Here is a 5,527-nt window from a genome sequence, read left to right as displayed (position 1 = left end):
AATATCTATCCCCAGAGCAGGACAATTCATTTATCTACTTAATGAACCAACCATTTCTTATTGTCTGGATTTTGCGTAAATACTCAGAAGCCAGCATACTGCCATGTGTTTGTCAAATGAACAAGGTGGGTAGATTTGAACCTAATGTATTTGGGCAACCATAGAGCACAACTTGCAAGAAAAGCAGCCTCTGGAGTAGTAATCTGTCATTTGGCAACTCGAGTTTAAGCAATATAGCCAGATTAGGAAATGATCTAAAACAGGGGTCAAACTTTCTGTGAAGAGCCAGATAGAAAGGGGCACCTGGGTGGCTCAGTCGGTTAAGCGTCTGCCTACAGCTCGGGTCATCATCCCAGCGTCCCAGGATAGAGCCCGGAGTAGGGCTCCCTGCTCTGCAGGGAGTCTGCTTCTCCCTCTGCCCCTCCCCCCACTTGTGCTGTTTCTCTCTCAAATAAATAAAATCTTTAAAAAGAATACCAGATAGTAAATATTTTAGCCTTGCAAGACATATGGTATTTGTTGCAACTAATCAACTGTACCAAAATTTGTAGCATGAAAGCAGTCATAGATAACAGGCACAGGTGTGCCTATATTTCAATAGAGATTTATAAAACTTCTGATCTAGAGCAATTGTTCTCAAAAGTGTGGCCTCTATATGAGCAAATTAGAATCACCTGGGAACTTGATAGAACTAGATTCTCAATTCTACCCCAGATCTACTGAATCAAATTGGAAGGGATTAGACACAGCAATCTATACTTTAAGCCCTCCAGGTGATTCTGAAGCTTAGTAAAGCTTGAAAATCACTTATCTAGGGAGTATGGCATCATGAAACTCATCTCCAGCCACCTCTGTACTGAATGTCAAGATTCAAAATACCAAAGATAAGGACAACTAAACACCCATCCTTAGGTACTATACCCACCTTCACGTTCAGCAATCAAGGCCTAAAAGTGTTTAAGGGATAGAGTGGGAAGGAGAGTACATAGCCAAAAACAAGTTACTATATTACAGATGAGGAAATTGAGCCAACATTTAAATTACTTGTTCAAGGTCTCACAGGCCCTCCTCAACATGCAGAACACAATTCACTTAGTCTTTTTTCCCCACCTCTGCTGGAACTCATACCCTAGATTCTCTTCATCTTTTCTAATTCAGGTGTGAGGGATGGGTGGCATATAACTCCTTCAAAATACAGAAGACAAGCCAATAAATTTCTCCTACTATTCCTCTACATTGTGTCTTGATTCTGGCTTTCTTCAACCTCTAACTCTCAGGAACATGTTCGAGTTATAATTGTTTACCAACATAGTAAAATTTCTACCTGTAACAAAAAACTTCCCAGAAGAGATACTAAAGCCACATAGACGCTATTACTACCTCTACTGACTCATACCTCTACCAACTCCCCTCATCCCACCCCACTTCCCAGACTACACACACCTCTTTTGGTCTTGTATTTTCCTGCTGGTTAGCAATATCATGGTCTGCAATGATGGGGGCAAAAACCACCAAGCTTTTCCAAACACCCAATTAGAATCCTATTTTGCCCTTCAATTGGAGAAGCTTCATCAGCCCACTCTCCTAGTTTTCATACTTAAAGGTTAGGGTGAGGTAGAAAAATTGCATATAGAAGCCTAATAGAAAGAATGTAAAACTAAGTCAATTATTTGAAAGTCTTTTCAGAAAGTGGTAGTGGGCCTAACCGCATTATGATGATCATCTGTCACAATATAAGAAATAGAAAAGATGGGAAAATCTCATTTTTTAAAAAATGGGAGGATTCATGAATTTGCATGTCACCCTTGAGTGGGGCCATGCTAATCTTCTCTGTATTCTTCCAATTTTAGTATATGTACTCCCAAAGCAAGCACAAGGGAAAACCTCATTTTTAAAATAACTTAAATATTAACTTGGAATATATTAGTTCTAGTTGTCCTGGATCCAAAATTCCCTAATCTAGCTCTTAAAGTGAAGTCAAGGGAAAAATAAGATTTTGATATTACATGTATTTATAGAACTCTTCAGCATGAATTATATATTCTAGTTGCATGTTTTTTCAAACTTACACGTTCTCATGGAAAATCTTAATATTTATCTATAATTTATCTTTATATTAAACATAATTTTATATTAAAATGTGTATTTATATTGCAAATAAGATGTTGAAATCTTGGCACATTAATGCTTTATAAGTATTACATTCAACATAAATGAAAGAATTCATGAAGCTTTCTGTTCAAGACTGACACCACACACACACACACAATTTCCCTCCTTAGACTCCATTAAAATAATAAAGTATAAAAGGATATAAGCCAAAATTGAAAAGATACAGATATTCAAGAGAGTTCAGGAAACTTTTAGATGCAGAGTGTTGAGGTAGAGCCAAAGAAGACACAGGTAACAAGAGAAGATGCTTCAGCTAACCTGCCCAGGCAGAACTCTGGGGTTTCTCCTGAGTCCAGACAGCCATGTACAATGGAAGAAGAAAGATAGGGCAATAACAAAATGATTAACAGGTGATCCATTCCCCAAAACTTTATCCCAGAAAAAAAAGTGTGGGACTAGAGATTTTTCTCTAAAGAAATTAAATAAATTACACAGAGGATTAGGTCACTAGGATGGATGTACATAGCATATGATAAAGTCCAGATATATGGATATAAACATATATCCATATATGAGACTCTGAAAAGTAGAGAGAAAACAGCAGACTAGCTAGAAACTTGAGACCAAAAAACAAATAAGAACAGTGATGAGTACCCTGGGTTTTCTCTTTTCCATTTCTATCCTAGACTAGATACTAGAGAAGGCAGCAACTCAGAAACACCAATAAGCACAGACAAGAGGGGGGAAAACCAAAAATCCTCCAAAAAAACCTACTTTCTCTAACCAAAAGACAAGAAAAAGGGTATCCTAGCAAAAAAGAAAATTTTAGACAATAACCAATCTGCTCCAAGCCAAACAGCACAGATAAAAACTGCAGCCTCCGTTCCCCACCCCCCCTCAGCAACTGTCAAGTAGACAGCCTAGACTTTTACTCTTGCAGGGACATAATGTAGCATTCTAAATCCTGCTGTCAGGGTGGTGTCGGAGAAGACCATCCTGAGCCCAGAATTTCATCCACAACTAGCAGTAAGAAGGAATCTCATCCTCTCATTGTTGGGGAGTTATCAGAACCTACTGGAGAGGCAGGACCCTTACCACTCAGTAGTAATGAGAGTACACCCTCACAGTCAATGAAGACCTCATAAGAAGTCTGGTATTTCACACTCATGCTGTGGTTAACAAAAAACTCTATCCCTTCCCCCTTGGGTAGTACTGGAGACTAGTCAAGCTGGGACTTTTCACCATTGCTCAAGGGTAACATGACTACCTTGCCACAACATCAGTAGAATACAGGTGAATAGCAGTAATAAGGTGCCCCCTCCCTCTCCCAACCAGGATGGTATCAGCAAAGACCTAGGGGGGAGCCTAAACTCCCACACTTTACCGAGCAATAATGGGACAGCTCCTTCCTTCACCATCACTGGCCATCAACAGAGGCTAAGTAGAGAACTTGGACTTCTATCCTCACCAGCAGTAACAAGGCAATACCATGTTTTATCCACTAGAATGCTGCCAGAAAAGTCCTGTGATAGCACAAGATTTAAATAAAATCCAGTCTTGTAACGTCCAAGTTTCAATAAAAAATATCACACATAATACCAAGAATCAAGATTGCAAACTGAATGATAAAAAAACAAATTTCAACACCAAGATGGCACAGATGTTAGAATTATCAAACAAGGATTTCAAAGCAGCCATCATAAAAATTCTTGAGTAATTACAAACACACTTAATGAAAAAAAATAGGAAGTCTCAGCAAATATATATGATATGAAGAAAAAAACAAATGGAACTTTGAGAACTAAAAAGTTATTAAACTTTATTATTAAACTGGAAAAAAAAATGGGACAACTGAATAGGGAAACAGAAGAAATAACCAGTGAACTAGAAGACAGAACATAGAAATTACCCAATCTATGAGAAAACAGACACCCCCCCTTCCCAAAAAAAGGCCTCAGGAATTTATGGACTTAAAAAAAAAAAAAAAACTTACATTTATGTCATTAGAGACCCAGAAGAGAAGATGGATGGGGCTAAAAAGTATTCAAAAAAGCAATGACTGAAAATTGCCCAAATTTGGCAAAACACACACACACACACACACACACACAGATTCAGTGTGACCTCCAAATAGGATATATGCAAAGATATCCATGCCACAGCACATCATATCAAACTTCTAAACGAAGACATAAAACAAAAATCTTGAATGTAGCCAGAGAAACAATGTATTAATTACACTTTTTTTCATCAAGGAGCATGGAAGCCAAAAGGAAATGATACAACATTTTTCAAATACAAAAGAACAGTCAAACCAGAATTCTCTATCCAGTGAAAATATGTTTCAGGAATGATGGGGAAATCAAGACATTCTCAGATGAAGGAAATGAAGAAAATTTGTCACCAGCAGCCCTACCCTAAAAGAATAACAAAAGGAAGTTCTCTATACAGAAAGGAAATGATAAAAAGTGAAATCTACAAGACAATGATGAAGAAATCAAAGACGTAAATAAACAGAGACATTCCATACCCATGGACTGGAACCCTTAACATAGTAATGATGCCAATTCTCCCCAAATTGACACACAGGTTTGATGCAATTCCTATCAAAATACTGGCAAGATTTTTTTTTGTAGATACAAACAAAATCATTCTAAAATTTATATGGAAAGGCAAAGGAACTAGAAGAGCCAAAACAATTTTTTTTTCTTACCAGTTTTCAACAAGCATTTAAGTCTTTATCTCTGATAACCATTTAAAAACATGGAACGCTTCAAGAATCTGCAAGTTATCCTTGCGCAGGGGCCATGCTAATCTCTGTATCATTCCGATTTTAGTATATGTGCTCTGGAAGCCAGCACGAGCCAAAACAATTCTGAACAAGAATCATGTGAGAAGAATCACTCTACCTGATTTCAAGACTGATTATATAGCCACAGTAATAAAAACTATGTGTTATTGGTGGAGGGACTCAGACAAAGTAATGGAACAGAGAACTCAGGAACAGCCCACACAAGTATGACTAACAGATTTGTGACAAAAGTGCAAAAGATCTTCAATGGAGGAGATACAGTCTTTTCAAACTAATGGTGCCGAAATAGTATCTACAGACAACAAAATAAATCTTGACCTAACCTCATACCTCATATAAAAATCAGCTCAAAATAGGGGCACTGGGTGGCTCAGTTGTTAAGCGTCTGCCTTCAGCTCAGGTCATGACCCCAGGGTCCTGGGATCGCCCGCGTCGGGCTCCCTGCTCCAAGGGAAGCCTGCTTCTCCCTCTGCCACTCCCCCTGCTTGTGTTCCCTCTCTCACTGTGTCTCTGTCAAATAAATAAATAAAATCTTTAAAAAAATAAATTAGCTCAAAATAGATCAGACTTAAATGTAAAACTACAAAACTTGTAAAAAAAAAA

General features: G+C 37.9%; 2 non-coding genes across 2 annotated transcripts; both read right to left on the bottom strand.

Annotated features, from left to right (window-relative positions):
• Positions 1 to 1,768: 1,768 nt before the first annotated feature.
• LOC115943935 (U6 spliceosomal RNA) lies at positions 1,769 to 1,874 on the bottom strand. Its single transcript, XR_014148097.1, has one exon. It is a non-coding gene; the product is annotated as a U6 spliceosomal RNA (small nuclear RNA).
• A 2,995-nt stretch (positions 1,875 to 4,869) lies between these two features.
• LOC115943934 (U6 spliceosomal RNA) lies at positions 4,870 to 4,973 on the bottom strand. The gene has a single exon (XR_004078504.1). It is a non-coding gene; the product is annotated as a U6 spliceosomal RNA (small nuclear RNA).
• Between the last annotated feature and the right edge of the window lie 554 nt (positions 4,974 to 5,527).

This window comes from Leptonychotes weddellii, chromosome 8, assembly GCF_054177405.1.
Source record: "Leptonychotes weddellii isolate Sample4059 chromosome 8, ASM5417740v2, whole genome shotgun sequence".
Lineage (NCBI taxonomy): Eukaryota > Metazoa > Chordata > Mammalia > Carnivora > Phocidae > Leptonychotes > Leptonychotes weddellii.
Note: the sequence above shows the minus strand (reverse complement) of the source record. Positions and strands in the feature narration are given on the sequence as shown.